Source organism: Pseudophryne corroboree, chromosome 2, assembly GCF_028390025.1.
Source record: "Pseudophryne corroboree isolate aPseCor3 chromosome 2, aPseCor3.hap2, whole genome shotgun sequence".
Classification (NCBI taxonomy): Eukaryota; Metazoa; Chordata; class Amphibia; order Anura; family Myobatrachidae; genus Pseudophryne; species Pseudophryne corroboree.
Window position 1 is genome coordinate 32,470,281 of NC_086445.1, and position 13,226 is coordinate 32,483,506.

Below are 13,226 nucleotides of genomic sequence, written 5' to 3' on the forward strand. Positions count from 1 at the left end.
TATGTCACCTGAAATAATGACTCCTAGATCCCTTTCCTTCTCAGTAGTTCCCAGTATAGTGCCGTTAATACTATAGTATATTTATCCTTTATATCACCTGAAATAGTGACTCCTAGATCCCTTTCCTCCTCAGTAGCTCCTAGTATAGTGCCATTAATACTATATTTATCCTTAATGTCACCTGAAATAGTGACTCCTAGATCCCTTTCCTCCTCAGTAGTTTCCAGTATAGTGCCATTAATACTATATTTATCCTTTATGTCACCTGAAATAATGACTCCTAGATCCCTTTCCTCCTCAGTAGTTCCCAGTATAGCGCCATTAATACTATATTTATCCTTTATGTCACCTGAAATAGTGACTCCTAGATCCCTTTCCTCCTCGGTAGCTCCTAGTATAGTGCCATTAGTACTATATTTATCCTTTATGTCACCTGAAATAGTGACTCCTAGATCCCTTTCCTCCTCAGTAGTTTCCAGTATAGTGCCATTAATACTATATTTATCCTTTGTGTCGCCTAAGATAGTGACTCTTAGATCCCTTTCCTCCTCAGTAGTTTTCAGTATACTGCCATTAATACTATATTTATCCTTAATGTCACCTGAAATAGTAACTCCTAGATCCCTTTCCTCCTCAGTAGTTCCCAGTATAGTGCCATTAATACTATATTTATCCTTAATGTCACCTGAAATAGTGACTCCTAGATCCCTTTCCTCCTCAGTAGTTTCTAGTATAGTGCCATTAATACTATATTTATCCTTTATCACCTGAAATCAGTGACTCCTAGATCCCTTTCCTCCTCAGTAGTTTCCAGTATAGTGCCATTAATACTATATTTATCCTTTATGTCACCTGAGATAGTGACTCCTAGATCCCTTTCCTCCTCAGTAGTTTCCAGTATAGTGCCATTAATACTATATTTATCCTTTACATCACCTGAAATAGTGACTCCTAGATCCCTTTCCTCCTCAGTAGTTTCCAGTATAGTGCCATTAATACTATATTTATCCTTTACATCACCTGAAATAGTGACTCCTAGATCCCTTTCCTCCTCAGTAGCTCCCAGTATAGTGCCATTAATACTATATTTATCCTTTATGTCACCTGAAATAGTTACTCCTAGATCCCTTTCCTCCTCAGTAGTTTTCAGCATAGTGCCATTAATACTATATTTATCCTTTATGTCACCTGAAATAGTGACTCCTAGATCCCTTTCCTCCTCAGTAGCTCCTAGTATAGTGCCATTAATACTATATTTATCCTTTATGTCACCTGAAATAGTGACTCCTAGATCCCTTTCCTCCTCAGTAGTTCCCAGTATAGTGGAATTAGTACTATATTTATCCTTTATGTCACCTGAATGAAATAGTGACTCCTAGATCCCTTTCCTCCTCAGTAGTTTCCAGTATACTGCCATTAATACTATATTTATCCTTAATGTCATCTGAAATAGTGACTCCTAGATCCCTTTCCTCCTCAGTAGTTCCCAGTATAGTGCCATTAATACTATATTTATCCTTTATGTCACCTGAAATAGTGACTCCTAGATCCCTTTCCTCCTCAGTAGTTCCCAGTATAGTGCCATTAATACTATATTTATCCTTAATGTCACCTGAAATAGTGACTCCTAGATCCCTTTCCTCCTCAGTAGTTTCTAGTATAGTGCCATTAATACTATATTTATCCTTTATGTCACCTGAAATAGTGACTCCTAGATCCCTTTCCTCCTCAGTAGTTTCCAGTATAGTGCCATTAATACTATATTTATCCTTTGTCACCTGAAATTAGTGACTCCTAGATCCCTTTCCTCCTCAGTAGTTTCCAGTATAGGGCCATTAATACTATATTTATCCTTTATGTCACCTGAAATAGTGACTCCTAGATCCCGTTCCTCCTCAGTTGTTTTCAGCATAGTGCCATTAATACTATATTTATCCTTTATGTCACCTGAAATAGTGACTCCTACTGTAGATCCCTTTCCTCCTCAGAAGTTTCCAGTATAGTGCCATTAATATTATATTTATCCTTTATGTCACCTGAAATAGTGACTCCTAGATCCCTTTCCTCCTCAATAGTTTCTAGTATAATGCCATTAATACTATATTTAGCCTTTATGTCACCTGAGATAGTGACTCCTAGATCCCTTTCCTCCTCAGTAGTTTCCAGTATAGTGCCATTAATACTATATTTAGCCTTTATGTCACCTGAGATAGTGACTCCTAGATCCCTTTCATGATTTTGCATTTTTTGGCATTAAACTGTAATTGCCACACACCTGACCATTCCTCTAGTCTACCTAGATCCTCAGTCATTTGTTTTACCCCACCTGGTGTGTCTACCCTGTTGCATACCTTTGTGTCATCTGCAAAAAGGCATACTTTCCCTTTAATGCTATTTGCAATGTCACCAATAAAGTAGGGGATACACTGCTGCAAGCCTGCAACTGCTGTGTCCAGAGTCTCACAAGTTGCTGTACTGTAGGGGGTACACTGTATGCTGTGTCCAGTAGTCTCACAAGGGGCTGTACTGTAGTGGGTACACTGTGTGCTGTGTCCAGAGTCTCACAAGGGGCTGTACTGTAGGGGGTACACTGTATGCTGTGTCCAGTAGTCTCACAAGGGGCTGTACTGTAGGGGGTACACTGTGTGCTGTGTCCAGTAGTCTCACAAGGGGCTGTACTGTAGTGGGTACACTGTGTGCTGTGTCCAGAGTCTCACAAGGGGTTGTACTGTAGGGGGTACACTGTATGCTGTGTCCAGTAGTCTCACAAGGGGCTGTACTGTAGGGGGTTCACTGTATGCTGTGTCCAGAGTCTCACAAGGGGCTGTACTGTAGGGGGTACACTGTATGCTGTGTCCAGAGTCTCACAAGGGGCTGTACTGTAAGGGGTACACTGTGTGCTGTGTCCAGTAGTCTCACAAGGGGCTGTACTGTAAGGGGTACACTGTATGCTGTGTCCAGTAGTCTCACAAGGGGCTGTACTGTAGTGGGTACACTGTGTGCTGTGTCCAGAGTCTCACAAGGGGCTGTACTGTAGGGGGTACACTGTATGCTGTGTCCAGAGTCTCACAAGGGGCTGTACTGTAGGGGGTACACTGTATGCTTTGTCCAGAGTCTCACAAGGGGCTGTACTGTAGGGGGTACACTGTATTGACCCTGCTGTTATAATTAACTGTGCTCTATCCACCCCAAGCTCAGAGTCTCACAAGGCGGTGTGCTGTACCATAGTGCGCTTTCATCACGTACATCTAACCCTGTGATTCACGTAGTATGGAAGGAGCTGCAAGGTACAGTATAAAAATATAACAAAATATATTGTAAAGTTCTATTGTTTGTACTATTTGGTGTGCTGTACCCTTTCCTCACGTGCATCTAACCCTGTGATTCACGTAGTTTCCATGTCGCTGGAGGGCTTCATTTGTAAAACTGTGCATGTCCTTTCTAATATCTAACATAAGGGTGGGTGGGAAGGGCCAAGTAAAATTCCATCTTGCACCACCGTTCATTTCTCCCACTGATGTGTGTCAGTGTTTCATAGATTTGCTATAAACTGTTATGTGGTTGTGCCGCTGCTCTGTCACTTAGTAAACCAGCCAGCTCGCTGCAGACTTTGGCCTAAAGTAGAGATGTGCGGCTTGCACTTTTCATGTTTTGTGTTTTGGTTTTGGTTCTAATTCCACTTTCGTGTTTTGGATTTGCCATTTTTTGGATCTGGATGATTTTTGAAAAAAAAACATAAAAATAGCTAAAATCACAGAATTTGGGGGTAATTTTGCTCCTACGGTATTATTAACCTCAATAACAATAATTTCCACTCATTTCCAGTCTATTCTGAACACCTCACAATATTGTTTTTAGGCCAAAAGGTTGCACCGAGGTTGCTGGATGACTAAGCTAAGCGACACAAGTGGACAACACAAACACCTGGCCCATATAGGAGTGGCACTGCAGTGTCAGACAGGAGGGCAGATATAAAAAAAAGGCCCCAAACAGCACCTCATGCAAAGATGTAGAAGAGGTGCAATGAGGTAGCTGTATGACTAAGTCAAGCGACACAAACAATTGGCCCATCTAGGAGTGGCACCAGAGCTGGATTAAGGCTTCAGGGGGCCTGGGGTACTTAAGACAGGGGGGGGCCCTAAGATTTAAAATTAAAATTATAGTGTCTTCAATCACTACAAAGAAAATTACAATTAGGTTACATTACGTCACATGGTATGAGCCAAAATTTACATTACGCCAGACAGTATGAGACAAAATTTACATTACGCCACACAGTATGAGCCAAAATTTACATTGCGCCACACACCAAGAGATAAAATTCACATTACGCCACGCTGTACGAGCCGCAATTCACATTACGCCACACGGTATGAGCCAAAATTTACATTACGTCACACGGTATGAGGCAAAATTCACATTACACCCCACAGTATGAGTCAAAATTAACATTTCATCACACGATATGAAACGAAATTCACATTACGCAACATGGTATAAGCCAAAATTCCCATTACATCACATGGTATGAGCCAAAATTTACATTACGCCAGACAGTATGAGATAAAATTCACATTATGCCACACTGTATGAGCCAAAATATAAATTTTGCCACACAGCAAGAGATAATATTCACATTACGCCACACAGTATGAGCTGCAATTCACATTATGCCACACTGCATGAGCCGCAATTCACATTACGCCACACGGTATGAGGCAAACTTCACATTACGCCACGTGCGAATGAGCGGCTGCGGCCCGTCCTGAATAGACCCCATAGTACCGTCCAAACACATTATATAATACACAGTGCCCCCAAACACATCATGTGACACATGGTGCCCCTCCAAATACATTATATAACACACATTATACATTACTTGTGCAGTCCAGTTCACATGTGTGTTCCGGTAGCAGGTGCTGCTTACAAATGTACCCTCTACTGCCCATTCAGCGGCATGTCTGTCGCCAGGCCTGCTGACTGGGCATAGAGGGTGAGTGTATAGAGGGAAGGGTCGGGTGGATGACGGGCGTGGGTGTAGAGAGCGGGTGTGGGCGGGCGTAGCGAGCGGCTGTAGATAGCGGGATGTCTCTGCGCGCAGGAAGTCTGTGCGGGTGGATGGCCGTAGAGAGCGGGCTGTCAGTGCTGGCGGGCGTAGAGCGTGTGCGGGCGTACAGTGTTGTCACAGTCAGGAATAGAACTGCACGCTCAGTAATGAGTCAGCTACAGGCGTGAGTGAGGGGGGGGCTGGACATTAGGGGGTGCCTGTGTGCACCAGGCACCCCCCCATGCGCATGCCTATGATAAATATGTCTATATATAATATATATATATATATATATATATACACACACACATATATATATATATATATATTCAAACACACACATATATCTATCTATATATATACACTATGCAATTTACCCGGCACTCCACCTAGTGTATAGCTGGTTCTGGTGCCCTCATAAATAAAACATGTACAATCAAGGATGCGGCACTCACGAACACTTTGAAAGGAATCACAGACACCACTAGGTATAGTCAACGTTTCAATCCTTTACGGATTTTCGTCAGGAACAAGCATAATACACATAAACAGAAGCTCACCTTATATCCCCCCATTCACAAGTGACCCACAGGTGGACGGCTGATCGCTCCGGCGCGGGAGTCCGTCCTACGAGCGCTGGCGCCGAGTTGTGACGTCATCGCGTATCAACGCGACGCACGTCCGATGCTGCCATGGCAACCCGGCGGCTGTAAACAATGAAGAAAAGCAGATAACCACTGTCCCACTGACTAAAAATCAATGTCAGTGGCAGTGCACGATCTACAGTATTACTGCTAATCGCATTGCCATGTCAGCATGTATAAGCACAAAGCACATATAAAGAAATACATTAAAAATAGCAACACATGATGTTAAAACACATGATTACACAGCAGGTCAAATGTTGCCAATGCCATAGCAACTCATCAAAAAATAAACACCAATAGACCAAGGTTATTACATGCAAAGAACAAACAGGTGTCAAAATGTAAACAGATATAGACCGTCACAGTGCCATAGGAAAATTCCAAGATACTGTCAGCAAAAATGCAATGGGAAAGAAAACACCAGATTATTGTACCTTAAGGAACTTAACATAATATAATATAATATATCAAACAAATGTGGAGAAAATTATAGCATCATTCAAACCCTTAGGGCTAATCACATCCAGGCCGAAAATCCATTCAGCCTCTCTTTTTAACAACAGAGCATTGCGATCGCCCCCTCTACGTAACGGGGGAATGTGATCGATCATTCTGTACCTAAGGCTATTTAAAGGATGCTTGGCTAATAAAAAATGCCGCGCCACTGGCTGCTCGCTAGAGCCATTATTAATGGCCATACGTATAGCAGAGCGGTGTGTCCCCATTCTTTCTTTAAATTTTCTCTGTGTTTTCCCAATATAGGAAAGCCCGCAGGGACAGAGTAATTGGTAAACAACATAAGAGCTTTCACAAGTCAAGTGGAAGCGAATCTTATATCTAGTCCCCAAATGTGGGTGACAAAAAGTGTCCCCTGCGATAAGAAAGCTGCAGGTGGTACAGGGGCATTTAAAACATCCGTTCTGTCTCTTGGCCAAAAAATTCCTACTCTCATTATCTTTATCCACTGAGACATCCGTTTTGACCAGTAGGTCTCTAAGATTTTTAGGACGTGAATAACACGTCATTAGTGAAGTATTGGCAAGACCTAAGTCTGCATCTGATGTTATAATTGGCCACAATTTTTTAGATACAAGATTAATCTTAGGTGACTGGGTATTAAATTTATTAACCCAGTGTAACCTATTAGAGTTTAGTTTAGGGGTCTGTTTCAGTAATAATTGATGTCTATCCAAGGACATTGCTTTCTTTTTAGCCAGCAATAAAGAGTTTAAATGGTAACCCCGATTCAGAAATTTGCCAATCAACCAATCAATCTGATCGGATGCTTTGGAAGAATCACTGTTAATTCTTACAATGCGTACCATTTGTGAAAAAGGTAGCCCCATTTTCAAATTATGTGGGTGACAACTCTGAAAGTGTAGGAGTGAATTCCTATCTGTCTCTTTTGAGAATAATGTAGTTGCAATGTTACCCCCCTGTATGCTAATTTTTACATCAAGAAACTTGATGTCAGATTGACTCATCTCAAATGTTAGTTTGACCGGTGAGGCCGAGGCATTGTGAACTTCAAGCAATGATTTTAACTCAGTTTCAGAACCTACCCAGATTAGTAACAAATCATCAATAAATCTTGTGTAAAGCATGATTTTCTCAGCCACAGCAGGATTATCGAAAAACAATGATTTTTCCACATCAAACATGTATGTATTAGCATAACTGGGGGCCACTGAAGATCCCATGGCACACCCAGTTATTTGAAGAAAAAACTTATTGTCAAACATAAAGAAATTTCGCTTTAAGACTAGTTCCAACATTTGTAATAAACAATCAATATGAATCTCAGAGTATTCATTATATTGCATAAGCAAGCCCTTCACTGCAGCAATTCCTTCTACATGGGGGATCACTGTATAAAGGCTGGATACGTCAGCCGTTACCAACCAAGCTTCCGATGGAATAGACCCCAAAGATTTTAATTTATTTAACAAAGAAGTGGTGTCTAATAAGAAATTGCGGTGTTGTTGTACTAGTGGTTGGAGAACAGAATCTAAAAAAATAGATAGGGGTTGAAACAAAGAGCCCCTGGCCGACACAATGGGGCGACCGGGGGGAGGAGTCAAACCTTTATGAATTTTCGGCAAAGTATAAAGCAGTGGGATGATAGGAAATTTGGGTAATAAAATGTCAAAGATCCGATCATCAATCAATTTGATGTCTCTAGCGTGTATCAACACCTCACGGAGCTCATTCATAAAGGTGGTGGTGGGGTTATTTTTGAGTGGTTGATATACTTTAATATCCTCAAGCTGACGATAAATTTCCGTCTTATAATCATGTAGATCCTGCAAAACCACTCCACCACCTTTATCCGCCGGACGGATCACCAATTGGTGATTTGAAGATAAAGATTTTATGGCATCACGTTCTAATATAATGAGATTCAGATGAGGTGGATTCTGCACATTACTCTGTGACATAACATCTTGATCAAGTAAACGAATAAATGTTTTAATGGATGCATTATTTGATGGTGGGTCAAAATTTGATCCTTTTTGTAAACGTTTAAGCTGTGGTGGTATAGGATTTTGTATAGACGTTGTTGAAGAGGCCTCCTTCTTGTGGAAGAATTCCTTTACTTTCAGTTGTTTCTGTAAGCAAAATTTCTCCATTTGCCAATTAAATGCATTGAAGCCAGTAGATGGAATAAAGGAAAGTCCTTTAGAAAGGAGGCTTGCTTCACTAGGGCTTAAATCATGCGATGAAAGATTGAAGACTATTTCTTCCTTGATTGTACAGGTGGTTTGGTGCCCGGATTTTTGTCTCCTATTCTGGCCCCCTCGCCTGTTGTATCGTCTTGCTCTCTTCTTCCCCTGTTCCTGGTTGCTGCCGCTAAAGGGATGAATTCCTTATTTTTTCTGCGGTATGATTTGGGTTTATCAGCTTCACTTGCCGTGCTGTTACCGCCCTCTTGTGAGGATTCTGTATTCAAGTTGCCTTTTGGATAGCGATTTCTGCGGAAAAAGGGTCTGCGTTCCATATTCTGCTGACCTCTCGAGCTATTCCCTGTCAGCCATCTGTATACCTGATGGTGTTCGTAATCAAGGGTAACTTTAGATAGTTTCTCACGTTTGTACTTCAGCACATCTCTTTTGTATATGGCAAGTTGATTACCCAATTTATTCAACCAGTCATTATCCGGGTCGGTTTGTAAGCAAGGAATATATTTGGACTCAAAGGTCGCAATTTTGCTCTGTATATTAGAATGTTCTTTTTTTGATTGTTCTATAACTAATAGCATTAGGTCAAAAGAACATTTATTCAAAATATTGATCAATTTCTTGCAAAAATTGGGATCAAAGCGTCCAATCGTGGGGCAATTCCGGACCCTGAAACCCCTTGGAATCTGCTTAGCGCGAAAATAATCTCTCAGTGATACTGCATGAAGGTGGAAATCAATCTCCTTCTTTTTCAGGTTCAATAATTCCCGGTAAATGATCTCATTGGGCAAACCCTCAGTTTGATCCACCATATGTTCTTGATGTAAAATGCATTCTGTTTCTGATTCTGAATAGCTAAAAGTATCATGCAATGGAACTAGCAGCGGGTTAAAATGTTCTTCATTAAGATCAGCTGACTCTGCCATATTAATCACCAATTGCAGTCCAATCCACCAACCACAAATAAAGTGCACAAGCTGTGCAAATAGTGCAAACAATTGAATAAAGTGCAGTGCAAAATCACACACCTCTTAACTTCCTGAGGAGTCAATAGGTCAAAAGCAAATGTTCCATAGATACAGGTAATGAATATGGGGAGGGTGCCCTGGTTCATTTGTGTAATGAAAAGCACAAACCAATATCCACTATGCAATTTACCCGGCACTCCACCTAGTGTATAGCTGGTTCTGGTGCCCTCATAAATAAAACTTTTTATATGTGCTTTGTGCTTATACATGCTGACATGGCAATGCGATTAGCAGTAATAGATCGTGCACTGACATTGATTTTTAGTCAGTGGGACAGTGGTTATCTGCTTTTCTTCATTGTTTACAGCCGCCGGGTTGCCATGGCAGCATCGGACGTGCGTCGCGTTGATACGCGATGACGTCACAACTCGGCGCCAGCGCTCGTAGGACGGACTCCCGCGCGATCAGCCGTCCACCTGTGGGTCACTTGTGAATGGGGGGATATAAGGTGAGCTTCTGTTTATGTGTATTATGCTTGTTCCTGACGAAAATCCGTAAAGGATTGAAACGTTGACTATACCTACTGGTGTCTGTGATTCCTTTCAAAGTGTTCGTGAGTGCCGCATCCTTGATTGTATCTATATATATATATATATATATATATGTATACATACATACACACACATGTGTATATATATATATATATATATATATATATTATAGACCAGAGGCGTATCTAGCACAGGGTGAGCAGGGCACGTGCCCTGGGCGCCGTGGCAGCCCCAGTAGAGGGGGGCGCCACCGGCACCTGCACGGCTCGCTCGCCCCATGCGACAGGGATTCCGCCAGCGCTACCCGCGGCACTCTCCCTGTGTCCCCGGCTGCTGTGCCTGTCACACAGTACAGGCAGCGGCAGCCAGGTGCCTCGTCGTCCCCCCGCTCCGCAAAATCTACATTGCGCGTGCGCGACCGTGGCGCACATACAAAGGGAAGGTCCACCGTTCATCACATGAAGCACATGTGGGAGCAGAACGGGGAGCCGCGAGTGCTTTCAGAGATTGAGGGCGGGCTCTAGCAGTGTACACTGCTGCCTGTCCCCTCTCGTTCTCCTCAACGCTGCAGGTACACATAAAAAAGAACTGGCACTGTGGGGCAATGTAACTGGCACTGTGGGGCATTGTATCTGGCACTGTGGGGCATGTAACTGGCACTGTGGGGCAATGTAACTGGCACTGTGGGGCATTGTATCTGGCACTGCGGGGCAATGTAACTGGCACTGTGGGGCATGTATCTGGCACTGTGGGGCAATGTAACTGGCACTGTGGGGCATGTATCTGGCACTGTGGGGTAATGTAACTGGCACTGTGGGGCATTGTATCTGGCACTGTGGGGCATGTATCTGGCACTGTGGGGCAATGTAACTGGCACTGTGGGGTATGTATCTGGCACTGTGGGGCAATGTAACTGGCACTGTGGGGCATTGTATCTGGCACTGTGGGGCATGTATCTGGCACTGTAGGGCATGTATCTGGCACTGTGGGGCATGTAACTGGCACTGTGGGGCATGTATCTGGCACTGTGGGGCATGTATCTGGCACTGTGGGGCATGTATCTGGCACTGTGGGGCATGTAACTGGCACTGTGGGGCATTGTATCTGGCACTGTGGGGCAATGTAACTGGCACTATGGGGCAATGTAACTGGCACTGTGGGGCATGTATCTGGCACTGTGGGGCAATGTAACTGGCAGTGTGGGGCAATGTAACTGGCACTGTGGGGCAATGTATCTGGAACTGTGGGGCATGTAACTGGCACTGTGGGGCAATGTAACTGGCACTGTGGGGCATTGTATCTGGCACTGTGGGGCAATGTAACTGGCACTGTGGGGCAATGTAACTGGCACTGTGGGGCAATGTAACTGGCACTGTGGGGCATTGTATCTGGCACTGTGGGGCAATGTAACTGGCACTGTGGGGCAATGTAACTGGCACTGTGGGGCATGTATCTGGCACTGTGGGGCAATGTAACTGGCACTGTGGGGCATGTATCTGGCACTGTGGGCAATGTAACTGGCACTGTGGGGCTTTCTAACTGGCACTGTGGGGCATTGTATCTGGCACTGTGGGGCATGTATCTGGCACTGTGGGGCATGTATCTGGCACTGTGGGGCATGTAACTGGCACTGTGGGGCATGTATCTGGCACTGTGGGGCATGTATCTGGCACTGTGGGGCATGTATCTGGCACTGTGGGGCATGTATCTGGCACTGTGGGGCAATGTAACTGGCACTGTGGGGCATGTATCTGGCACTGTGGGGCGATGTAACTGGCACTGTGGGGCATGTATCTGGCACTGTGGGGCAATGTAACTGGCACTGTGGGGCATTGTAACTGGCACTGTGGGGCATTGTATCTGGCACTGTGGGGCATGTATCTGGCACTGTGGGGCATGTATCTGGCACTGTGGGGCATGTAACTGGCACTGTGGGGCATGTATCTGGCACTGTGGGGCATATATATATATATATAGATACCTAGGAGAGCTAGCCGAGAATGGGTGCGTGCTGGCTGTTGCCTCCAATGTGCTGTCCTCCTCCTTCAGGGCAACCTGCACGCCCAGCCAATGACTGAGCCACAGGCTGCTGCTCCTCACATTATTGGACAGCTGAGCCGTCGCTCAGCTGTCCTAAGTTCCGTCACAGGCAGCGAGTAACTGCCGCGCGGCGCCAGCCTCCAGTGCAGACAGTCAGTGGAGCCAGAGCCGCCAGAGACAGCAATCGCTGAGCTGCCCTGCCGCTGTGTGTGGCGCCGGCTCCCGGGAGTGCAGTGCAATACCGCAGATCGGATCTCTGTTCCGATCTGCGGCGCCGGCGACGGGGGCCCTTTGAAAAAAGGGGGCCCGGGGTACTTATCCCCGGGACCCCCATCTTAATCCGGCTCTGAGTGGCACTGCAGTGGCAGACAGGAGAGCAAATATTAAAAAAGGCCCCTAACAGCACATGATGCAAAGAAGAAAAAAGAAAAAAGGTGCACCGAGGTTGCTGTATGACTAAGCTAAGCGACACAACCACCTGCCCCATCTAGTAGTGTCACGCAGTGGCGGAATGTCGAGAGTGGGCCGCAATTGTTCGGTCCACTGACGGCAACTCCAGCATGCTCCAGTCATTTTTTTTAAAAATCTGCAATTGGTGGACTTATATGGCAGTACCCCAGTACTAATACAGCAGTACCCCTGGACTCATACGGCAGTGTCAGACAGGATGGCACTTTTTAAAAAAACTAGGCCCCAAACAACACCTTATTCAAAGATGTCGGAGAGGTGCAATGAGGTAGCTGTATGACAAAGCCAAGCGACACACACAATTCCAACTGGAATTATACGTCCAAATCACTGGAATTACTTGGCAAAATCACAGGAATTATACATCCAAATCACTGTAATTAATTGGCAAGATCACTGTAATTAATAATTATATGTCCAAATCACTGGAACTAATTGGCAAAATCACTCTAATTATACGTCCAAATCACTGTAATTAATTGGCAAAATCACTTTAATTAATAATTATACATCCAAATCACTGGAATTAATTGGTAAAATCACTGGAATTAATAATTATACCTCCAAATCACTGAAATTAATCGGCTAAATCACTGGAATTATAAATCCAAATCACTGGAATTAATTGGCAAAATCACTGGAATTATACATCCAAATCACTGGAATTAATTGGCAAAATTACTGTAATTAATAATTATACATCCAAATCACTGGAATTAATTGGCAAAATAACTGTAATTAATAATTATACGTCCAAATCACTGGAATTATACTGCAAAATCACTGTAATTATACGTCCAAACCACTGGAATTAATTGGCAAAA